The 26,844-nt window shown below is 36.7% G+C and overlaps 1 protein-coding gene across 4 annotated transcripts in view; it reads right to left on the bottom strand.

Moving 5' to 3' along the window:
* The window catches only part of BICC1 (BicC family RNA binding protein 1), a 249,693-nt gene that overhangs the window by 50,962 nt on the left and 171,887 nt on the right, over nt 1-26,844 (bottom strand). The window lies entirely within an intron of this gene.

Here is a 26,844-nt window from a genome sequence, read left to right as displayed (position 1 = left end):
ATGCCTCATGGTCTATTAATAACTATTTGCTCATCCCTTCACCCTGTCTACTGTTAGTAGCTCCGTCGTTAAGAGTTTATTTAAATCTTTTGAAGTTAATTCTGTTTTCTGTCAGACCACGGATACAATACCTCTTCCACCAATTCCTTTTCTTACCTTGATGAAAAAGTGTGCAAGGGTGGTGGTGAAGTGGAGAATCCTATAGTCAATATTTGTGCTGTCTCTTTTCTCCACAAAAAGAAGCTTTTAGGGGGCACACTCCATGCCTTTACAGGTTAAGAATAACATTGCTTAGGTCTTTGCAGACACTTGGTTGAAAAGATTGATTTCTTCTATTGTTCAGCACAAGTCAATTTCACAACCACAGTAGAGAACCATAATGCAGTTTTCTCTTTATTTTCTCTCCTCTCTCTCCCTTCTTCCCTCCTCCTTTACTTCCTCCCCCTTCGACCCCCTCTTTCTCTTTGCCTCCCCACCCGGCCCCCACAGGCTATGAAAATGCATTTTCATCATATAATCATGTTTATTCTGGTACATTACTGGAAGTATCTTGGCACCTTCAGATGTTCCCTGATAAATGTGTTGTAATGTTTATAGGACCTTTGAGAAATATGTGCGGATTCAGCAGCATTTCTAAATTTCTTTAATATTTTCTTGGCTTCCATACAACTTTTACCTCTAAAGGCATTTGTTTGTATGTTACATCCAAAAAAAAAACAACCCAGTTTTAAATGCTATAGACGTGTATCTGTTTTGTGCCAACTTCAAATCTACAAAAGTGTTTTTTTTTATAAACCAGGGTTTCTTACTGGGGCGGGAGGAGGTCTATGGATTATTCTGTGAGGCTGCGAACCTGCCTCTCATCACATTCAAAGAGGGTGTACATATGCAATGGTACAATTTTCTGAATGGTTCTATAGATTCTCAAAAAAGCTAAAAAGTTTAAGAAGTCTTTGTCTAAGTAGAATGGAATGTTATAAAGACACTAAGAGAGCATGCTTTAAAATACTTCAAGGATTCACTGTGTTTGGCATTACTATAGGCTGATATTTATCTTCTATTCAGATATTTTCAACATTTTTTTGAATATGACTTCAGGAGTTATATTTAAACATGAATGCTAAACAATAAGATAATGCCAAATTTATGTGCATCATTACTTTCTTTCAGCCATTATAAGAGACATAGGAGAATACAGTAACAAACAGAAAGAATACAAAGTCTGTGAGGGAAGTCACTACTGAATCAAGTTGTTTAACTTTCTTTTATAAAAAAGCAACAAACTATATTTTATTAGAGTAAAAGTCCTAGAAATTTTATCATTCTGCTACAGAAATAGATATTTATTCAACAGATGATATGACACCTTGTTTCAGAATAACTCCTAGAATTATGTCAAAGAACTTCAGACCTGGAATGGAACAGAGTTCTAGTCTTCTTTCCCTTCTTTCATCAAGGTTCACCGAATGCCCACGTTGGGCCAGGCACATTCTACAAAGTTCAGCTACAGCGAAAATGACAGCACAGTCTGAGCCGTATAAGTGACCACAGGTTTTAAAACTTTCCACTCCCAGGATGCTTTGTTCCATATAACATTCCTCCCAAACTGTCCTCTAGACTGCCACATTTTTAGTGACAGAAAGTGTACTGCTTTACCAAAAAACAAACATTAGCTGTCAAAAATTATTTCCTTAAAACCGTCGTTCTCACATAAACCTTCAATGATTCCCTGACCTGATAGAATTAAAAATTCAATCTGTTTGATGTGGTTTTCAAAGCCTTTATGATCAGGACCATGCCCAGCTGTTCAGCTTTCACTTCCTATTTCCTTTTACATACCCCACACTACAGCCAAACCCAAACACAGACCATTGCACCAAAATGCCCCATCATTTCCTATCTCCATGCTTCTGTGCCTGAAGCCATCAGACACTGCACTCTTCCTAATTTTGGCTCCATCTGTCCAATCCTCATCACCTTAAGGTCAACCCAAATGTCACATTTCATCAGGTCCATCCAGTGCAAAGTAAATCTCTGCTGGCTTCCCCTATCACTGCTCAGTGCTCCAACAGCCCTATCACATGCTACCCTATTATTTATATCCCTACCATTCTCCTTAAGTCTGTAGGCTCCTTGACCTGATGGAAGACACTGTGTCCGGTTTTTGAATCCTCCACAGAACATATTACAGAATCTTAGAACACAGGCGTTAGCCAGCTATCTGGATTTCACTAGAGTGAGCAATATTGGCTTCCCGGTCCTTTTTATGCATGTGTCCCCTCTTCCTCCACACTAAAAAGCCCACTCCTCTTGGCACACCCATGACAGCCCTTCAGATTTTGGCACAGCCACCAGCTATGCTCTCGATCGTTTTGTCTTTGGACATGCACTCCCCCGTCCCTCAGTTATTCCTTCTATGAACTGACTTTTTAAGTGAGGCAACTTTAATTTTTTGACTCCTTAATCTCTGGCACAGTTTATGGAATAAAGGAGGTGTCCCATTCACAAGGGTAGTGGTGGGGATTAAATACCAGTACATGGGCTAACATAATGGGCTTAGCACAGTGTCTCTGACATGGTCAGTACTCCATAAATGTTAGTTACTACTACTGAATGAAGGATTACCACAACAGTCGCCATTCTAGCTCTTTTCTAGACGTATTCTTATTTGCTCTAATCTCTTGTAGAGATGTGCTCTGATTAGCAGAGTCCAACAGGTCTGTATAACCTACTGATCACTGTTAAAGCTGCGTAAAATGGCATTGATGGGAACATCTCACACATCACTTCTGGTGCAGGGACTGTGAACAACCCAAACCCTGGAACTTTCTCACATCAACCAGTAGAAAGCCCTGAATTTTCCCTCCCTGGACTGTCCTGTTCCATCAAGTGCAAATAACTTCTTCTTCTTTTTTTTTTTTTTTTTTACAATGGTTTTAGTACAAATTATACTAAAATGTTTCAGGTTAGCTTTATTATGTTAGTGTCTGCTTTTTGTTTTGTTTGTTTCTTTAATGGGAAACTCCTATTGGTAGTATCATCCACACAAAGAGAGGCAGGATAAACAATAAACTAAACTCTTATTCCTGGCTTCTTAGAGAAATTTTTGTGTTATTTGATATCTGATATGTTTATTTTCCCTCACTTTTAAGGAGTATTAGGAATGTACAACACATCAGCATGGTAACTCCTTAGTGAAGATAGGTTCCTTCTGCAACTTGTGAGGGGATAACATTTCAAGAGAGAAAGACAAAAATAAAAATGGGATTATTTACTTTGCCATCACCTCACTATTCCGCTCAAAGAAAAGAAAGAAAGAAAGAGAGAGAGAGAGAGAGAGAGAGAGAGAGAGAGAGAGAGAGAATCAGATTACATCATTATGACCACAACAGGAATTCTAAAACTTGAAAATCACTAAAAAACTAATTTAGCATAAATCCATAACACATCTACAATACATATTTTTCACAGCAGGGTTTCTATGATACTTATATATTAGGAAATATAAAAAAAGTTTTAAGCAAGACTTCTAAATTAATTAAACTAGAACGTATCTGCTAAATATTATAAAAAATTACTCAGAAAAATTTATAGAATTTACATTTTGCAATTATAATTAAAAACACACGAACTGATTTAATAGCTTTGGATAAACATATAATAAAGACATACATGTGAAACACTTTGCAGTTCGACTTTCAGACTTTTCATGTGTTCATATTAATCAGTACAATAGCCCTGAACCCCCACTACTTTAACACTTCTTATTTTGCTGCCATCATTTAGGAATTTAGGCCCCATACACTAAATAATTTGGGGTCCTCTCAGCTCCATAGCTGATAAATATAACATGGTTAGTTAGTAAAGTACAATATATATGATGAAGGTGAAACTGCAAAATGAAAAGCCATCAATGTTCACAATCTTTTTTTTAATTCACAAAAATATTTTCCACAGAAAAATAATTATTAAATCCTTGAGTTCAGAACTATGTATTAAACACAGTTGGGCCAACAGTAGTTCAGAGAATACTAGTTAAGATAGAGACAGTGGTTTTGCGGACAAGATGACAAGGTAAATGCTCTGCTCACCTCCTCTAAAGACCACTAAACTACAGAAAAGCCATCACAGAATCGCCTGAAGCCTAGCTTAACCAAAGCCCTACAACTAAGGACATACAGAAGAAACCACCTTCAGACTGGCAGGAGGGGCAGAGACAGTGAATGGGCTGATCCCACAGGAGATTAGATGAAGCTGAGGATCGAGTCAGTGATTTAGAAGATAAGGTAGCAGAAAACACCAAATCAAAAGAGCAAAAAGGAAAAAGAATCCAAAAAAGTGAGGACAGTTTAAGGAGGCTCTGGGATAACATAAAACATACCAACATTCGTATTATAGGGGTAACAGAAGGAGATGAGAGAGAGCGGGAATTGAAAACCTATTTGAAGAAATAATGAGAGAAAACTTCCCTAACATGATGAAGGAAACAGACATACAAACCCACGAAGCACAGAGAGTCCCAAACAAGATAAACCCAAAGAGGTCCACACCAAAGACACATCATAATTAAAATGCCAAAGGTTAAAGACAAAGACAAAATCTTAAAAGCAGCAAGAGAAAGGCAGTTGGTTATCTACAAAAGAGCTCACATAAAATTATGAGCTCTTATTCAGTTTATTTCTCAACTGAAACTTTGAACCAGAAGGGATTGGCACAAAATATTCAAAGTGATGAAAAGCAAGGACCTACAACCAAGATTACTCTACCCAGCAAAGCCATCAAATAAAGACAAATAAAGAACTTGCCAGACACGAAAAAGCTAACAGAGTTAATCACCACCACACAAAGGAATCTAAGAGGGACTTTTTTAAGAAAAAAAAAAAGATAATTAAATATGAATAATAAAATTGCAATAACTATATATTTATCAACAATTATTTTAAATGTAAATAGATTAAATGCTCAAATCAAAAGACCCAGGGTGGCTGAATGGATAAGAAAACAAGACTCTTACATATGTTGCCTATAAGAGACTCACTTCAGATGGAAAGACACACACAGACTGAAAGTAAAAAGGTGGAAAAGGATATTTCATGAAAATGTAAAAAAAAAAAAATGCTGGCGTAGCAATACTTATACCATATAAAATAGATTTTAAAACAAAGGCTGTAACAAGAGACAAAGAAGAACCCAATAATCTTCTGGTATTTATCTGATGAAACCCAAAACACTACTTCGAGGGGACAAGTGCCGCTATGTTTACTGCAGCATTGTTTACAATGGCCAAGATGTGGAGGGAGCCTGGGTGTCCGTCAATGCATGAATGGATAAAGAGGAGGTGGTACATATATACAATGGAATATTGCTCGGCCATGGAAGGGAATGGGCGCTTGCCATCTGTGGCATGGATGGACCTGGGGGAGACTGTGCTGAGTGGAGTATGTCAGACAGAGAAAGACAGATGCAATGTGATTTGGCTTATATGTGGAATCTAAAGAACAAAATAAAGAAAACAGAAACAAACCCATACATACAGAGAACATTTTGATGGTTGTCAGATGGGAGGGGGATTCCGGGGGTGAAAAATGGAAAGGGATTAAGAAGTGCAAATTGATTGTTACACAGTCATGGGGATATAGGTTATAGCATAAGGAATACAGTCAATACTATCATAATAACTATGTATGGTTCAGATGGGTACTAGATTTATCAGGGTGATAGATGGGGGGAGTTAAAGAGAAGGGTGAAAAAGGTAAAGGGATTAAGAAGTACAAATAGGTAGTTACAAAGTAGTCATTGGGATGTAAAGTAAAGCATAGGGAATATAATCAATAATATGGTAATAACTACCGTGTTTTCCCGAAAATAAGACCTAGCCAGACTATCAGCTCTAATGTGTCTTTTGGAGCAAAAATTAACATAAGACCCGGTATTATATTATATTATATTATATTATATTATATTATATTATATTATATTATACAGCATATCACGTCATATCATATCATATCACATCATATTACACTATACTGTATTTTATAAGACCCGGTCTTATATTATAGTAAAATAAGGGTTTTATATTAATTTTTGCTCTAAAAGACACATTAGAGCTGATTGTCTGGCTAGGTCTTATTTTCGGGTGGGTACTAGACCAGTGTAGGGGAATCACAAATTATATAAATGTCTAACTGCTATGCTGTACACCTGAAATTAATATAAAACAATATTGGTTGTCAACTGTAATTGAAAACTTTTTTAAAGGAGGGGGGAAAGTTGAAGGGGAATAATAGGTTCAAATTTCCAGGCATAAAACAAATAAATCATAGGCATGTAATGTACAGCATGGGGAATATGGTCAATAATACTGTGATAGCATAGTACAGTGTCAGATGGTTGCTGGACTTATCATGGTGATCACTTCTTTAGGTATATAGATGTTGAATAACTATGATGCACACCTGAAACTAATGTAACATTATATGTTAGCTACATTTTAGTAAAAATCTTTTAAAAAAAAGAGAAAGAGAATTGAAAATATTAAGTCCAAGAAAATATGAGACATGGTAATTATATTCATAATGGTATAAGATCCTTCCCTAATGAAAGTGGGCATGAAAGAGAGGAATACTTTGAAAATGATGAGCTTTTATTGTTGAAAAGATATCTTCCCAGCTCCTTCAGTTAATAACTCTGAAACTATCTAAATTTTATTATAACTTGCATCATCACTAAATAGATTAATATGCATATGCTAAAAGAAATAAAATATTTTCCTGCATCCACATATACACATATCCACATATACACAGAGGGTTTCAAAAAATGTAGACATTTTTTAAGAAAGGAAAACTATTAAAATTATAATACTCCGATAAAATTATAATATACACCGATAACAAAAGACGACTACAAGTCACGTTTGACTTCTGCAATTACAAGAGGTGCTCAAAGTGGTTTACCATCAGTGTCCAGACACCTCAGATTACGGTGAACTACTGCTTGAGCAACAATGACCAAAGTGTCCACTTGTATGCATGTTTTTTGGCACCCCTGGTCATTCTTTGGGGTCATTCTTCCACTGTTTTACTCCGTCAAGTTCTAGCAATCCTGCTAGCCAGTGCCCCTACCATACCCAAGACTACATTTGGCCTTAATCTGGTTCACAGATTGTTTGCTCTTGGAAAATAACACAGCGTGAACCTCCTCTGCAACTACCAGACATTAAGCAGTAATATAATCGGAGAGCAGTATCACTGTCCTGCCAGAAACTGTCAAAATTTTCAAACCAGCAGGAGGCAGCTTTTTGGAGGGAGGTGGCGGTGTGTATGGGTTTGGGGGGTAGGGGAGACTAGGAACTGAACTGAATCAAAGGGGAATATTTCTGTGCTGCATCCAATAACATAATGCATACGCTAAGGTTATTGAGGACTAGAAAGATTTCATACGTCCTGTGGACCAACTTTATTGTGTGTCTGGAAAAGAGAGGATAGTTGGAGTCACTGGCAGCTTTCAATGGATCTACCCTTCTCCATAACACCTGCATTTGTTGACAGAAATTTAACAGGACTTTTTTCTCTTAATAAAGTTCAGGAGAAGAAACGGAATTGGCATCAGCTTTTCTGACATGATTATTCTAAGTACAGATGCATTAGAAGCATCCTTTTAGAGCAGGAGAAAAAGGATACTTTTTCCCTTCCAGGTTCCTATCTTAGAATCCAAACTTTTAGTTGGAAAAGAGTTAGACTGCTTTGTTTGTGCTCTGGCCTATCCAGAACGATTGATAGACAAGTTGTCAAATCTTAGGTATGATTGATTCTCCTGTCCTTGATGGAGAACATGTTTCAGGATTCACACAGGGAGTTCAATATGTGCAACCTCATTAACACAGAAGTCACTAATTCACAACATGAAAAGTTTTGAGCTAGGCTGGGATTTATCTTTACTTTGGATATGAAAAAAGTGTTTGATAAGTAAATGTATATAAAAAAATGTTTGGGCAAGAAAAATGCTATTCAAACACCACCAGGTCCTTTAGAAGCCAAATGTATATATTTTAAATCACAAACTACCTATAAAATCATAACTAAACTGGTCTCCCCAGGAATATTTGGCCATAATTTGGCCACAGGAGGGAAAGAAAACTTCCTTATAATAACAGCTTTTGGATTCCTATCTTCCCCTGATTGACAGATATCACCTTGATTATTGCAAGGTGATAATGATAGACTGAAATGTCTGTTCTCACATTATCTCTGGATTATTCCCGAGCACACTGATGAACTTCCCGGATACATTATTCCATTTTCATTTCCTAAGTGTCCCTAAATTTCAGCCCACTGATTTTATATTTTTATCTCTAACAGGCAGGGATTAAAGGCATGAAATTTAAAACCAATCCCTTTTCCTATTTTAGGTGAACAAAGTGGGAAGCACCTGACCTGGAACGAAAAAATGGATATTACTGATCGGTCTCAAGCCTCTGTGCTTCTCGTCCCTGAGTCTGGAGTGGGTTTGTTTTATGCTTACTCAGGTCTTTTTGCCCTTTTGCAATATCAGCATATACCCATGTATCACTTTCTTCACTTTCTATGTGTTTTTACTGCCGTAAGCATTTATTTCTTTAGCTTTTCATCCACAAGTGAATTTCAGGTCCTTTCCAAGTTAATAGATCTCTCTGCCAATAAGGTGTCCGGAACAGGATACAGAATTCCAAGCACTACAGAATTTTCTCCATAGTCATATAAACCAGATTTTTTCCACTTCTGCTGCTCAGTCTAAAGACTCTGGGTATGTAAGCTAAGTTATTATAGATCCTTGATAGAACTGTATTTCTGGCAATTTTCAATCGTTTCTAGTTCTCTTTGTTTGATCATCAGTCTAATTAAACATTCAAAAGCCTAACGTGGGCGACTGGTTATTATCAGAGTAAAATAGGTACAGGTCCTGGTTCAACTAATGTGTTCTCGGTTCCTCACTCATAAAATGGTCTTGGTAGTACCACCTGTTCCATAGTACGTGCTTAGTAAACATCAGTATGTGTTACTACACCTATGTTTTAAGGGCGGGGGAGGCACAAAACAGCACTAGACTTACAGCAATTCCATGACTTTGAATCTTCACTTTGTATCCTTCTCAGTCTCTTTTCCTGCGTTCTCTGCCTCTACTCCCAAGGTACCCTCTGTGGCATTCTTCTCTGTCATTTACCTGGACAATCCATCTACTCATGTAGCTTAACTCCCATCCAATACTCTGATGCTTTCCAATTCTAGTTTCCCAGCTTTGGTCTCTCTATAGTTCCAGCCAGCTTGTAAACAACGTCTCCACCATCCTATGATCTTTCGTTTCAACATGACAGATCCAAAATGCATTACCGTCCTCTATCCTTTTGGGAGAAATGGGGATCTCCACAATGGAGGAAGGAAAATGCTTGTGTAAAAAGCAATTCAAAGGTTAAAAGATCACGATCAGCATGTGACCTTGTTCTACTTTAATACAAACACCAGTCTGGGCTCAGAACTAACACCTCCTGAATCTCTCCCATGTGAGTAATTCAACTTCAGCAGTACCTGCCAGTGTGACACTGTCCATTACTCGGAATCATCGTGCTTATTTTTTTCTTTGAATGATTCCAAAATTTGTTGGGTTTGGAAACATTTTCTTCCTCCATCTAAACCAGATTTAACTTGTCATTTGGGATGCTGTCTTAGGAAAAGCTCAAAACTATATTCTCATAGTTTTTAAATCACCTTTGAAGTTTGACCAACCTACGATATCAGCTACAGCAGCTGGTATCTAAACAACATTAAATAATAATGATAATAAACATATTTTAGGCAATTTTTCTCAAATTCTGCAATATTTTTAAAATAACTACCATATCTTTTCTGTGCTTATGTATTGGGAGACTCTGTTATTTTTATCTATGTAGAGATGGTCAAGATTTTGAAAGTTTGAGAATTTAACAGAAGTACATCTGGGTATTAGGAGAGAAATCAAGTCATGTTAACAATTCATTACACAATGGCTTCCCTAGCTTTCCCTCATTCACAAAGGTAAAAGATCATAGGACCTTGAAACAACAGACATAATACAAGCTGGCTCCATTTTACATTTAGAACCTACGAAATTCTAACAGACAGACTTTCTACTCTTTTAAGTCGACCACTATATGGGGATTTGCTGTAGCAGTGAAAAATGTGCGGAGCGTCCTATGTTTAAAGAGGAAATCACTCAGGTACTGTGCTATTCTTGTGTAAAATTAATCTGAAAACTTTTATACCCTTTGTTCTCTAAGGTTTCCAAAGTACACGTGCAAGTTTAGCCAATACCTATTAACTTCCATCTCACAGTAAAAACTCATGTCAACTGCCATGTAAAGAAAATTTCGAAGAGAGAACATATAGAAGCTTAATGTCATGTATATCACCTGGCACTGAAATGGCCCAATAACCAATCCACCCATTTAACCAGACAGACTAACGTTCCCTGCAGCACAGCGGACTCAGACCCCAAAGTTTGTAAAGAGGAATGTGGCCATTTTATAACCAAGTGCTCCATTTACCACACAGTGTAGAAACAAAAGAAAACATAAAGTTGACTACATTTTTGGCCAGATACTACTATATAATATATCATGTAAAACCTTATGGATCTTGATTTTGGCACTTCCACTGTATGCTGAGATATTTTTTTGCTGTATTCAGCAAACCCGACAACTACATTCTCCATTATTTCATAGACATTCCCATTAAGCTTGGCTGCAAATCAGATCTCATTGTCTGACCATATTTCCTCACTTTGGTGTCACCTCTTACATTCTGTTTGTTCTTTGCAAGTTTCCATGATTTTTGTTTTTCCATGTTTGTACATTCTTCAGCTTTCACTTACTTGGCCTTGAACTTGATCGGCTCTGTGAATCTCCTGGCCACACATTTCTATTAGAGTGAGAAGGAACTGGCCATACCAGGTTGGGTGTGCAGGATGTACAGGCTCTTTCCGACATAAATCAACAACAAAGACGTGTGGGGAAACGAGTTTCATGAGGGAAAGTAATGCCAGGTTAAAACAAACATTTGAAAAGAAGTTTGCTTTCAAACTGAATCCTGAACTCACACCTACAAGACGAAGTTTAACCTCTACAATGTGACTGATTTTCACCAGGCTTTAGACTCCCAGTTCTTTCCTTATAGAAACGTCTCATAGAAAATGACTTTTCTACAAAAGTCATTAAGGAAGTGGTTGTTTTTATTAGTGGCTGATAGGAACTTCCAACGTATCAGTTCTTGAAATGTGTTCATGAAAAAGATTATATAGGCACTTACTCTAGGCTCCTGGAAGATGATTGTATACTCCCAAGAATCAAAGATTCACATGCCAGAGTTTGCTTTGCAGTCCGTCTCCAGAAGCGTAGCCCAAATCACTTCCTTCTGTTTTCGTTTGTTTGTTTTCTTACACAGACAAGGAATCAGCAACCCAAACGGTTTGTTAGTCATCCATTCTCAACAAGCTTTATCCATAGGATCAAAACTCCTTTTCCTGCTGTATTATAACATTTAAGCACAGAAACACTTCTACATTTTTCTAAGTGATTTTTATCAGTATAAATAAAGGGAGACAGATGGAACTAATTAATACATGAGGGAAATCACAATAAATTATCTCTGATACTCTGTATTGATGGGTATCTCTGCCAGTTCCTTTAAATGGAGATCGATTTAGGTCCATGGAGCTTAAAGTCTTTCATTGACTCATTTTTCAGTGTTTCTCTCATGCAAATGTTACATCTTGTCACTGACCCCTCCCCTAGGACTTATACACCTCTTTCAATTAGAAAGAAATCAACTTTCTTCAGTTCTGTCTTTCTCCTTCTATAGACAGCTAGTACAAGGTTAGTGACCTCCATTTGTATCTCAGCTTTGTTTATCACACAAACCCATTATTATGTTCATCAATTCTTAGTCCCTTACACCTTACAAAATCGTAAATCATACCCTTAAAAATAAACTTTGCATTTTTTATAACAGTGACTGAAGAAGTCTTTGTCTATAAAGTAATTATAATAACCTTTGACTTTTCAGAAAATAAGCAAAGGAATGCTATTTGTTACTCCTCAACCAGTTCCTCTGGTACCATCAAATGTTCATTTATATCACTCGTAATTAATGTAAGGAAACGATAAGCAAAAAGGATTACTGGATGTCTCCGATAGAAAACAGACATGACTTAGACCATATCCTTCCAAGTTCTCTGATTCTAGCACTGCATTGCCTTTGAACTATTTTATAACCCTACATTTTAGGATAAGTGAAAGCAAAACAAAATAAGTGTTGTCTACAGACATGCGAATAAATCCTGCCCTCTGGTGTGGTCAGTTGATTTTCCCTTCCCCCTCACAATAGAAAAAGCCAGCTTTAGGTCCATTTGTAAATTCACTTGACATTTCTTTATTCCATATGAATTTGTGCTTTTCCTTTGAGTAAGTATAACATCTGCCTGGTTCTCTCATCAAAAATTACCAAAAAAATCTTTAACACGTGTTCTTATGTCTGTATGAGAGTCATAATGTTCCTTTCTTTGTCGGTTTGTTTTTTGGAAATTTATCCTTTAACACTAAAACAAATAATTCCCAAAGCCATTACTAAGGGCAATTTAAATCCCATTACAATAAATTCCAAAAGCACATTTTTGCTCACAGAAATGTCTCTGCATTGAGTATCAGTATAACTAAATGGCTTAGAAAATCTATTCTATGGTGTTTGGTGGTGATGTATTTATTGTGCTGATATTTTACCTAAAATGTACATATGAGCTTCTCTGTGGAACAGAACATAATATATGAGTTCTACAGTTTAACAAGAAGCGACACTATTAGGTACAGATATACTAAGGAGTTGGAAAACAGTGGAAACTGTCATTTGGGGACTCACCAACATGCTGCATGGATGTGATTTACAGTAGTTTCACACCCTTCATGGAATAAGGGTTCCTTGAGAAAACCATTCCCATTCTCAGACCTGGCAGCAACCAGGCTTCTTTTAACACCGTTCGTTCTTTCCACAATATACAAATGCACAGTGGACTTACTATTAAAACCAAACCAGAGCTAAGAACACGTTTGCTTAAAACATGTTTATGGAAAACAGCAAACATTATGTCATATTTCAAATGACTACAACTCTCTCAAAAGAGAACAACCTTTCTCTCTCCTTTGCCTTTCTTAATATAATTCTATTTTTAGTTTCCACAAAACAGAAAGTCAACATTGAGTTTCTTTCACACCACAGAGAAAGAGTAAACAGAAGGTACTATCTTAACAATAAAATAATAATTTAGCGTTTTTCATTCCTTCATTACTTTGTAACTTAGCAAAGAATGTTTTACGGCACTATACAAACACCAGGGTTGCCAAAAAAATGTATACACATGAGTTGTATTCATCTTTTGTTATCGGTGTACATTGAATATCACAATTTTAATACATTTTTTTCCTTTCTTAAAGGGTGTATACTTTTTTTTGGCATCCTCTGTACATACAGTAAATACCCAACACTGTTCATATCAATTAATCCTTTCTATGTGCCAGCAAAAGGGCTTAAAATGCCTACTTCCCAGATAGTTAGCCTGATATTATTTCTCTAGAAAAGTTTATAATGATTTTAGGTTTTACATCTTTTTAAAATTTACATTGAAATATGTTTACAGTTCTCTAAATATTTTAATGACTGAAGTTATTGTCCTTGGAATCTAAATATTTTAATGACTGAAGCTATTGTCCTTGGAATCTAAATTGGGCTTTCAGCAAGTAGCCAGCTTTTAAAAAAAAAAAATCTTCCTTGGAACAAACACTCACTTATTATTTTAATTTTAGTTTCCTCTCTCGGATCACACTTTTATTCCCAAGAACAACAAAAAATTTTAATGAGTAAGAGACAAAGAAGCTAGTCCCCATTTGTTTCATTATCTTGGACCTATACATGGTGAGAAGAAATAGCTGATAAAACACTTGATGCTTCACAGCTTTGGGTAATGATCTAGAGTCAAAATGGAATTACTACCTAGTCTGACGGTTTGGTTATTAGAACTAACCTTGTCTTTGCGGATGTGGGACCAGAGAAATAATGGGCTCACATTTTGTCACAGCCCCAGTAGGGGAAGGGGGAAAAAAAAAAAAACATAGACGAACTATGTGACAGGAATGCTTTGTTACTGAATATCAGACTCATGGTAGTAATATAACTGCCTCTACCAGGATCTACCCCAAATCCCATTTTTTTATTCAATAGAATTAGTGTAATTGTCAAGTTGATAGTGGAGAGGGCATCAAAAATCATCCAGCCACTTTTAGGCACCTACAGTGCAGGCACCTACGTAATCTCATATTTAGACGTATATATGACACACATTTGGGGACCACAAGCTATGAACAGGTTACATTCTAAAAGTGTTTTTGTAAATTGGTTGTATAAAATACACAATATATTTTCCCAGCTTAAGAAACAACAACAACAACAACCACTTTTAAATGATGGCTCTGGTCCCAGATTTGGCTTCCAAAGGCCTAGTAATCCACAGGGTGACTAAGAAACTAGATATATAATTTGTTACGATATTGGAGAAAACATATTGCAGATGTATGTCAGCACATTCTGTCTTCTACAGAATAGCTCTGGAAACCAAGCACCATTTTTAAGGTTGTTTTCTATGCATTGTTTCTGATATAGGAAGTACAGCTTCTCAGCGTTGTCAACCTCCAAGAATTTCAAACGTTTTGCTGTCACAGCAAGAGAAGCCTTTGATGTGAGGGCCAGCTGCACACAGCTGATCTGAGTTGGAAGTGTCAGGCTTCAGGACAGACTGCATAGATATTTATGGCATCTCTGGTCCCAACAAACTTTACCCACCAGTAAATTTAAATATGCAAATAGTCATTGACAGAAGTCATAGCTGGTCCTAGTCATGTCACCTCCTTTATTCTTTAACTCAGAATACCTGGGAATGACTGATGTGGATGGGGTTCTAGCCCTCCCCACAGGGCTAGAAGTTACACAGGTACGTGGAGTTTTAAGAAAAGGTCTGTGCCCTTCTGCGTTTTTTATGGACAAGACCTCTTAAAGTAACTGAAACTTTAGTCAGAGATCCTGAATATACATCCTTTGTAACATCCACTTACTGGTCATAAGCTACACTCTGGCATGGACTCTCTGAGACTTAGTTTTGCATCTTTAATGCATAGTGGTGCTAGTCACACAGAGGCACTTTAATATATTTTGTACCTTTGGCCTCCCACATCTCAATCAGGGGTGTATTTTCCAAAAGAAACATAGAAATGTGATAGTTGGGCAGATGAAATGGTACTACACTTAACTGTAATATCAAATACTCTTTTTACAGAAAATGTAGAACTTATTAAAATCTATATTTCACAGTTGAGAAATGTCTACATGCTCATATAAATCCACAGAACATAATGTACATGTAGGGTTAACATTCAACAAGGAGACTTGATCTCATGCCTGGGTCACAGAATTGATTTCATTATTCTATATGTACTCCAATATATTCTAAAGGGATGCACCTGGTTATACCTATAAATTATGTTTAGCACTGCATATTTTAATGACATATGGTTATAAAAGTTGTTCTTATGACAGCAATTAAGAAATTAAAGCACCAAAAAAGTAAATTGAAACTTTTAATGTTAGCACCTATGTAAATTTTTTGAATACGAGGTTGGACACAATGATTAAGTTCACAAACTCATCCTGGAAAAAGTGCTACATACCTCATTGCTGAATATCACTATGGTCACCTTTTTCACACAGCCTCTTCAGCACTTCCAAATAGCAAACTTGGTTAACTGTCCACTTGGTACAAATTCATAATGAATAATCTTTCTGATATCAAAAAAGGTTAGCAACATCATTGCAACAAGTTCGTGAACTTAACTGTCAAACCTCCATACAAGCATTCCTCACTATCTGTCTAAGAGGTACTGAAATCCTACTGCAAGGGACATCATGTTATCCAAATCTATTACATCCCTGAATTCTGGACAGTGTAACTTCCATATGCATGGTTTGCACAGCACTGTACAAAGTCTAGAAAGTTATTTATCTTTTGTTTGTGAGATGGATCCATTTTAAAAGGCATTTCAATGTTGACAAAGTGTTAAATCAAAAATATTTGCTCAAATATCATTTTGTTTAATACATTCTGCTTTTCCTCACAAAAGAATGAACTGCTGCCTTCATATGCCATTACTGTTCCTATGGAGAACACTGCAGCAAAACACTAGTACGTGCTAGCGTCCTGAACACCAGAAACCTCTGTGAGCAGGGGTGCGATCATATGGAGTAGGACCAGGGCAAGAGGAAGCAAGCACATAGTCCCCTTGGGTGTCCTGCTAGAGAGGGAATAAGTACACTCAGTAAACTAGTCCTAAATATAGGAACAGCTTAAAATCAGCAAATGCTACCAACCTCGGAGAGGCAAAGGGCAGGCCAGTGACTCTAAATATTACCATTCCCCCTGCTTCTACCTGCACACTCAAAAATCTCAAAACAGCAAGTTTAATTTCTCACAGAAATGCTTGTGGTTTCTCAAGTAAGCAGCCATCCAGTCTACTTGGGAAAGGCAAAAAAAGCGGAAAAGCAAAAAGCAGGCTTTTCAATTGCTCTTTAAGTGAGAAGAGCCACTGGCTTCTAAGGTATGAAAGGGAACTAGAAAAGAAATCTCCATCTTGATGATGTTGGAATAAGTCACATAAGAGAAAAGGAACATTTTTAAAAGGAAAAGATGCAAAACTTCCAGACACAAGGGAAAATGGAACCAGTAGAGGTGTGATGTTGGAAGGCTGAAAAGAAAGGTATAAAGAAATGTGAGGGGAACAAATCTAGAGGAAAATGGAAAAAGCAAAGGTGGGCGAAAACAGACAGAGTGCTTACTCATGAGCACCGAAGGGGAAAGTAAAATTATCTCACGGTGAAAACCGCAGAACTGAGAAGGGCTAATCACCAAGTCGTGGAAAATATCCATAAGCAACGTCTCTCAAGCTAGCAGGTGCAGCCGATGCAGAGAAGCTTCCACTGTTAACCATGGAAACTAATCCAGACTCAACCACCACTGCCAAGGTTTTCCCCAAACGCAATTTAAATTCACCTTCCAGAATGTCATTCAATACTCACAACAAAAAGAATATATATATATATGTATTTATATAATCCAGGAATGTAATTGAAAAACAACCTTTCAAACCTAAGGTGTTTTTTCATTCATCCATTAAAATTTTGAGTTTCCAAGAACTCTGTGCAATTTTTCCTGAAGACCTCAGACGGAAAATCCCTAATACAGAGGAAGTGGTGCGGAGTTGCCAGAGCCGAAGAAATAATTCACCAAATGGACTGTAACGTGAAACCCAACCAAATGTAAACCCAAATCACATGAAGAGTCTCAGCTGTCCACCAGCTGAGGAACCAGCTATTCTCAGCTTTTAATGTGACAGCCCCACTGCCTTTTGGGACCATGGTGTGTGGAAGCTGTAAGGCTGAGTGGAATTTAAGGAGAAATGCTCTCATCTCCATCTTTCCTCAATATGACCAAAAGCAAAACAGTACAGCTGAAGACAGAAAGCAGGGGAGACACTAAAATGTGTACTCTGGCAGTTTGTGAAAATAAAAACAGGAATCCAACAAAGTTCATAAGGCTAAAATAAGGGTGTCTATTTAGCTCCCTACATTTGTACTTGGTTTAAATAAAACAGTCATCAAACCCAGGACAACTCCTCCATGAAAACAAAAACAAAGAAAAATCTTGTGATCTGGATACAGCGGCTTCTCAAAATTTTCAGAGTCAGGCTTCTACTCACTAACTAGTTTCGGTTTACCAAGGAACTTTAAGAGAAAGCAGATGTAACCGAAAATACAATGACTGCAATACATACTGTAATTCATCTGGTACTGCAAGCAATAAACCTCAGGTCTGTAGGGGACCCACTTGCAATTTTGATCTGCTACAAGAAAAGCATTTTCACATTCAAAGTCCCTTTTCAGGCTTCTGTTTTTTCTTTCAAAGTTATTTGGAAGGTAAACAATTTCAGCTTGGAAATTAGAGCTCAAGTAGTGTTTTTCTCTCTCTCTCCGTCTGTCTCTCTGTCTCTCTCTGTGTCTCTCTCTCTCTCTCACACACACACACACACACAAACACACACACACACTCACTCACACATACACACACATTTGTCCTTAAGGCCCGTACAGTACAAATGTCCACAGAAGGAAAATTTCCCAGCCACGCCTGAGGCATCTCTGGACTCCCGGGGGGGGACCACCCACTCCAAACACAGATGAGACATTGCTTCTGCTCCTGACAGTATGGGACATCAACTGAGTGGAGGTTGCCAACCTTTGGCAAGTTATGAAGAAATGAGAATAGATCTCCAAGAAACTTTGGATTTCATTCCAAGAGGAAACACCCACTTTCAAACAGCTGCAGGTTGCTTTTTTTTTTTGCTTTTTTAAACAACTTGTGACCAAAGGTGCTTTAATCCTGTGACTGATTTTTGCAGAAGCCTCACGTTTTCAGCTTCAGGATTAACCAGTTGGCTTATGGAATTCACTAGTTTTATCCAGAATCTTTCAAGAACTATTCAACCAAATCGAAAAAGCCACTTTCTACTTAGAATACAAGAAATAAATACTTCCTCTCAAAGTTATTCATTCTAAATTTCCAACACACCATTTTTAGTCAGATAAGGGATGTGAGGGGACAAGAGTTAAAAAAGCAACACTGTACAGAGCTATTTTGTAACTTTAGGTGAACACTTGGCTCCATCTGGTAGTAAAACACAAAGCAAAAGCAAACCAAACACTTCTGTAGTGGCCAGTATAGTGATTTTCATATTGTTGTTTTTCAGTTTTTATTGTTGAATCTAGGTTTCTTACACACTTAATACCTCAAAATAGATTTTTCAATTGGTGAGCAATGAAAGAGAAACAAAAATTAAGCCCTATCACATAGTGAGCATGTTGAAATACCATCCACTACTGCATTGGCAATTTTAAGGCAGGAGAGGCAAGAAAGAGAAAAAAAGGAACAGACAAGGAAAAGAAAACATTAGGATTGAATATAACAGAAAATGGACAGCACAGGAAAGGAAAAAGGGGCCTCTGCCTACCATATATTCAGACATATTACAAAGTCTAAGAGACAGAAGAGAAATTCAAAAAAAAAAAAAAAAAAATGAGGGAGGAAAGGAGTGAGTGTGTGTGTGTGTGTGTGTGTGTGTGTGTGTGTGTGTTGTGTACACACCAACATGGTTAACGAGAAATGGCAGCACACATCAGTAGGAAAGGATAGAAATTATTTCTGAGAAAACACTTTTATGGAAATAAATTTGGATTCCTATCTCCCATCATATATGAAAGTACATTCCAGATGGATCAAAGATCTACATGGGAAAGGAAAAATCAAATAGAAACAAAAATTAAGGTAACTTTGAGCTTTTTCAGCTGGTGGAAGACCACCAGAAGCCATCCAAATTTCCATCAGCAGAAAGGAACAATAAAACATCACGCAGCCCTTCATTCTCCCCCTTCCCGCTGGTTATAGAGATGCATCTACCCTCTTATGACCTCATACGACAAGCATAAAGAAAATCAGCACACAACAAAGAGAGAATAGACACCTGGGTACCTGGCCACATACATCATTAGTCACTGGTACCAGCCCTGGACTGCTGACTTCCAGATCTCTTGTGATGGGAGGAAAACGTAACCTGCTTTTGGAAACTACTGCCGATTAAGGTTTCTGTTCCTTGCAGCCTGAAAGTACATGATCAAGTAAATGTTGTGTACCCAAGGTAACAAAAGAATGCTCACCACAATGTTTTTGAAAATGTGTCCTAATATACAGAGCAGATGTTCTCTTGAAAATAATCAAGATGGTGCCTCTGAAATATTCAACATAGCATCTGAGCATCAGAGGAAGATTCAGGAGGAAGAGACATGAGACAGACTACTAGCAGCCAAGTAGGATAATGATGTTGGAGAAAAACTGTTTTTTCATCAGCCCTGTCGAGGTCTGGTTCAATTGCCGCTAACCCAGGCTCTGACGGTGGTCAGGGTAGAATCAGCCTCAGGAGCAGAACAGCAGGACTTGTACTTGTGGGGGAAAATCAGGTCCATCTACTGAGATCTTTTGCAAGCAGATATTCAAACTCTGCCCCTGGGCACTTCTGATGTCACACAATTGCACACCAATACATTGAAAATGCCAAAAATTACACATATATGTTTAAATCAACAACTCCACAACAGCCCACATGCCACACAGTGGGCCAACCAGGCCTCAGGTAAGCTCTTTCCAGCTTTCTTATGCCATTGAGAGATGCCTTAGATTCAGAACAATAATTTTACCAAAACTGGGTTTTGTTTTTTGTTATTGCCATTTTCCCTCTTTACCTGAAGAGGTAGAAAAGAAAAATGCACTCAACATTTCATTCTATGTCTAAAAATAAGCAAAACTGCAAACGTTCAATGGCTCATGCTAAACCATCACGATGATATACCCTGTGAAGAACTGTAACAGAAAGGGAGGCTTGTTTCCATCCTAACACCTTTTTTGTGCTTGATTTTCTGGAAAAAAAATAAATGCACCCTGTAAGCACGTATATGGACAGTCTCATTTCCCAAATGAATTAGTATATGTGCTGCCGAAGCGAGCACAATTCCCAAATGAATTAGATCACCTAAAAATATTTAGCCTCTGCATTTGATTTTTGGTTCCAAACCTACATGTGCATGGATAAATACTTCAGGCACTTTAAAAATAAAGCTGAACTTTAATTACTTCTTAGAAACAAAATTTGAAGTATTCATTGTTCAATAAAGGAAAATTAGAGTACGCATTCTGACTAATAATAAGCTTCAGTTATGTTTTGGGCTGTATTATTTTCTTGAATTATTCTTCTCTAGCTGTACTGATCTGTTTGCTCTAATAAAATATTTTGCATCTTAACTGATAAGTATTGAATTCCTAACACACACACAGAGAAAGAGAAAGAGAGAGAGAGAAAGAGAGAGAGAGAGAGAGATGAAATAGTTACTACAAAACATGTTATTTCATAAATACAAAATATATCCCAGGTATTATTAATGAAAGTCTTAGTTCATAAGGAAATCTATGGTTGACATAGCTTTTTTTGATAGCTACATTTTTATTACAAATATTTACCAGTAACATCTCAAAATTGATAGTACATGAGGCTGACACCAGTTAAAATCACCACAGTAGAGATATTAAGAAAAGATTGTGGTCAATGTTTCGGCAACTGCACCATTTATGTTCAATCACTTTACTAGTATAAAAGTGAAAAAAGAGGGAGAGAGATTTCAGATAACTTACTGGAATGGGTGGTAAAAAAAAAAACACAACAACAACAATGGAGAAAGGAAAAACAATCTTAATCATTTGGAGACTGTGGTTCTTCCTGTTTTTCCTGAATTAAGAATAGTTTTTGGAGATGTGCAGCCCTGCTCCACTTCTATTGCTATTGATTTAGGTGTGTGCAGCTTCCAATTCAAAGCTCTTCAATCAGCCCTGTGATTAATAGTTTATCCTCTAGGGTTGTTCTCCTATTCCATTAATTCTTAACGTATCTTTTCAGAGCGAAAGAAGAAAAAAAAGAATGAAAATTGAGAAAGCAAAATGTTTTCCAAGGAAGAACACAAACAGGAACAGTAATCAGCTGTGTTCAGTGAGAACCACTCATGCAAGAAAGTATTTGTGGCTTCAAAAGGGTACAGACTGATAACAATTAAAAAGTAGGTGCCCTTCAGATTTCTAGAACTTAGGTATTTCTTAAAACTTTTCACCTAAAGGTGGTAACAGTCTGATAGTAATGGTAGTTATGATCTAGCTGTTTACTTTCAAAAATTTTCTACTCAATCCAGGTTATGGGTAGAAGGATAACATCCAGTATGTAGAGTTTTTCACCTACTGTATTTCATTAATTGTAAGACGCACATTTCAACACCAGTGAAGTAGAGATGCATCTTAGAATTGACAGCTGTAATAGCTGTTGGTCCTGTGGCAATCATGACACCATTCCGTTGCCTGTGCATACACAAACTGGCACACAAAGATTCAGATTTTCATATTTCTTGTAACAAAACATACCTAAGAGTTCTTGTAAGTTTAAAATAATTCCAAATGACAAGACACCATTGTGTCATATTTTAAACAGTACCATTTTTTCCTCCTTAGTGCTTTATATGTTTCTAACATTCAGTGGCTTTGTAGAGTCAATGAAACAGAGCACATATATATGATCCAGATAAATAGTACTTGTCTATGACTGGTGATTTGAGATGCCTAACAAACCGACTATAAAGCTTTCCCATTACCCATCATGGCCCCACACAATAGAATCCCTACTACACTTACCAGGCTTACCTCTCACTAGCTACTATTCTTGCTGTCCTGCTGTTAGAAACAAACTGTTCATGATGCCCAAAACATTTGCTCCAACTACCTGCCTTAGTACTCTCTCCTGCTAGAACTCACTATGCTCACATTGCTCTAGATTTTGAACCTTTAGTCATCCTTCATAGTCCGTGTCAAATACTACTTTTCTAAACAGTCTTTTTTAATCTCTTTATCTAGATTAGTCCTCACCCTACCCCTGTGAAACACTCCAAATATTAATACTATGTCTACATGATCTATATTTGAACATTATAAACTTAAGCCTGATGTCGGAATTCAGCCGGTAAACCTAGGTTTTGTTGGTCCACATCATGCTTTATTTTTGTTTGCTTCTTTTTAACTTGAGCCAACAGCAAAAAAATAAACTCACAAAAATCCAAACTTTCAAGTACGGAGTGCCCAGTTCCTTAGACATTTGAGTTTGCAGTCCAGGACTTATCTAACTAAGGGCCTGGAAGTCTCTCAATAGTAGAAATTTTATCTTACACATCCTTGTAAACCCAAAGTAGGTATTTTATAAACAGAGGTTGAAATGAATTTTTTTTTTAATTCATTCTAATAATATTACAGCTTTGGGGCATGCTCTGTAAAAGTCATATATAAACAGAAATGTCTTGAATTACATTTAATTAAGTGGATAACTTATTATATATAATGGAAAATGTGGTAAAGTTTTCAATATTATGCTAGTTGTTTTGTATTTGCTTGTTTGTTTTGCTGTACATTCAGACTCAAGAGAGGAGACAGATTGAATATCAATGAAGGTTTTGGGGAATTTCTATAAAAATAGCAACACTAGAATTTTCAGAAATACAATACTTGTTATAAATAGTTTTAGAGTTTTGGCAACCGGTGGAATTAGTGTTTCTTAATATTAAATGAAATTTAACAGAAAACAACAGCAACTCGGAAGATGACCTTAACAAGCAACCTGTCCTCCTATGTTTAGGTCAATTAAACAGGTTAGTATTAAATACCTACTGCACACTGTGGACATGGGATATGAAGAGGAAAAAATCAGGAACAATCATGGTCTCCACTCTTGGAATTTACTGTATACTGATTTTCCCAAAGAAACCATATAAAATCTACTAAATATGGCTATCTATCCATGTGACCAAAGCAAGTGTTTAAAAATTTTCATTTCTTTGGAAGCTCTTCCTCAGTCAACAGCACTGAATACAAAGTAGTTACCTTGGCCAAACTATTATTTAGTGGGATCTTCCTAGGCTAGTTCAAAGACATATAAAGTTTTTTCAGAGTGTTTAAAAATAATGGAGGAAGAAAGAGATTTAAAAAACAACCCAATTTACAATTACATTAAAAAAAAATACCTAGGAATAAATTTAAGCAAGGAGGTAAAAGACCTGTACTTGGAAAACTATAAAACACTGAAGAAAGAAATTGAAGCTACAAATAAATGGAAGTATATACCGTGCTCATGGATAAGAAGAATTAACATTGTTAAAATGTTCACACTACCCAAAATAATCTATAGATTCAATGTAATCCCTATCAAAATACCAATGGCATTTTTCACAGAACCAGAACAAATAATTCTAAAGTTTATATGGATCTACAAAAGACTCTGAGTAGCCACAGCAATCTTAAGAAAGAAGAAAAAAGGCAGAGGTATCATGTTACCTGATATCAAGTTATAGTACAAGGCTATATAATCAAAACAGGATGGTACTGGCATTAAAAAAGACACACAGATCAATGGAGCAGAATAGAATGCCAGAAATAAACCCATGCTTATATGGTCATTTAATCTATGCAAAGGAGGCAAGAATACAAGAATATACAATGGGGTAAAGACACTCTATTTAATAAATGATGCTGTGAAAACTGTACAGATACACACACAAAAAAATGAAACTGGACCACCTTCTTACACCATACACAAGAATAAACTCAAAAGGTATTAAAGACTTAAATGTGAAACCAGAAAGCATAAAACTCCAAAAGAAAACACACGCAGTAAACTCTCTGACATTGCTCTTAGTAATATTTTTTCTGATATATCTCCTCAGGCAAGGAAACAAAAGAAAAAATAAACAAATGGGAGTACATCAAACTAAAAAGTTTTTGCACAGCAAAGGAAACCATCAACAAAACAAAAAGACAACCCACTGAATGGGAGAAGATATTTGCTAATGATATAGCTAATCAGAGGTTAATATCCAAAATTTATCAAGAACTCATACAACTCAACACCAAAAAACAAACAAGTCAATTAAAAAATGGACAGAGGACCTGAATAGACATTTCTCCAAAGAGGACATACAGATGGCCAATAGACATATGAAAAGATGTTCAACGTAACTAATCATCAGAGAAATGCAAATTAACACCTCAATGAGCTATCATCTCATACCTGTCAGAATGGCTATCATCAATATATCAACAAACAACAAGTGTTGGCAAAGACGTAGAGATAAGTGAACCCTCGTGCACTGTAGGTGGGATTGCAGACTGGTACAGCCGCTATGGAAAACAGCATGGGGATTCTGGTCAAGATGGTGGAGTAGGTAAATACTGTGCTTGCCTCCTTTCATGACCATATTAAAATTACAATTAAATTATACAACTATCAACCTGGAGAACCATCTGAAGACTAGATAAACAGAAGTCCTATAACTAAGGATATAAAGAAGCCACATCGAAACGGAAAAAAAATATAAAGAACAGTGTGGAGGTTCCTCAAAAAATTAAAAGTGGAACTACCTTATGACCCAGCAATTCTACTTGTGGGTATTTATCAGAAGAAACCCAAAGCACTAATTCAAAAAGATATATGCACCCCAATGTTCACTGCAGCGCTATTTACAATAGCCAAGATACGGAAGTAACCTAAGTGCCCATCAACAGAGTACTGGATAAAGAAGATGTAGTACATATATACAATGGAATATTACTCAGCCATAAAAAATGAAATTTTAGCATTTGCGACAATATGGATAGACCTAAAGAGCATTATGCTAAGTGAAATAACTCAGACAAAGGAAGACAAATACCATATGACCTCACTCACTTATATGTGGAATCTAAAGAACAAAATAAATGAACAAAACAGAAACAGACTCATATAGAGAACAAACTGATGGTTGCCAGATGGGAGGGTGGTTGGGGACCTGGGTGCAAAAGGTGAAGGGATTAAGAAATACAAATTGATCACTACAAAATAGTTATGGGGATGTAAAGTACAGCATAGAGAATATAGTCAATAATATTGTCATAACTATGTATGGGTACTAGGTGGGTACTAGACTAATCGGGACATCATTTCGTAAATTATATAAAAGTCTAACCACTATGCTGTATACCTGAAACTAATATAAAATAGTACTGAATGTGAACTGTATTGAAAAATAAATTAAAATAATGGAGGAACTGAAAGGACCTGCACAATTATTTAGGGAAGCGGCTCTCTAAGTGTGGTCCCCAGACCAATAGCAAAGCTAAATTCTCAGGTTCTACACCAGACCCACTGAATCAGCAAGTCAGGGGGTGAGAGCAGCAATCTGTGTTCTAAGAAACTCGGCAGGTGATTCTGACGTACTCTCAGGTTTGAGAAGCACTGATAGACTGCAACCTCCTACATGATGAAGAGAAGTTAAGAACCTTGACAAGGCCATTCAGCCAAAAAGAGACTAAACAGGGACTAATACACAGATTTCTTGTTGCCCAAATATTCTTCTACCATTCCAGAACACATATGTATTGTTTGCTACTCTATATCAACACATAAACATAATTTTGAACAATGCGTAAAAGCTCAGAGAAAGAATTATTGGTTGGAGATATTTTCATTCTCCCTTCTCTTCCCTTTTTAAAAAATCTGAAGCTCATTAGAGATGAAGATATTTAGGAAAATTAATTTATTGCTAAAGACAAACACCATTAAGTGACGTGGGCTTGAATCTCAATATGATATCAAAATATAACACAAGACACTATACTATATGTTAACTTCTTTAATCTGCCTGTTCCACTAGGCTGTAAACTCCACAAGGGCAGTAACTGTGTCTTCTTTGTTTACATTTATGTCTCCAAGTGCTTATAAACATTGTCTGGCACATAGGAGGCACTCAAAAGTCACTCAATTTGAGTCAACAAATAAATGAATTTAAACTTGACTTGTACTATCACTTAAGCTTTGTGATGTCTTTTCTGCAACTATAGCGTAAGTTATTAGAGACTCAGCCTTAAATAATTTTTGAACCCACATCACCTAGTATGGTGTGATGTACTATATCTGTCTAGCAGTTGACAAATATTTTTATGGAGGACCAGATAATAAATATCTAGGCTTTGTAAGACATATGGTCTCTATTTCAACTACTCAACTCTGCCTCAATA

Source organism: Rhinolophus sinicus, chromosome 15 (genome assembly GCF_057876585.1).
Source record: "Rhinolophus sinicus isolate RSI-liver-muscle chromosome 15, RSI-T2T, whole genome shotgun sequence".
NCBI classification, from domain to species: domain Eukaryota; kingdom Metazoa; phylum Chordata; class Mammalia; order Chiroptera; family Rhinolophidae; genus Rhinolophus; species Rhinolophus sinicus.
Note: the sequence above shows the minus strand (reverse complement) of the source record. Positions and strands in the feature narration are given on the sequence as shown.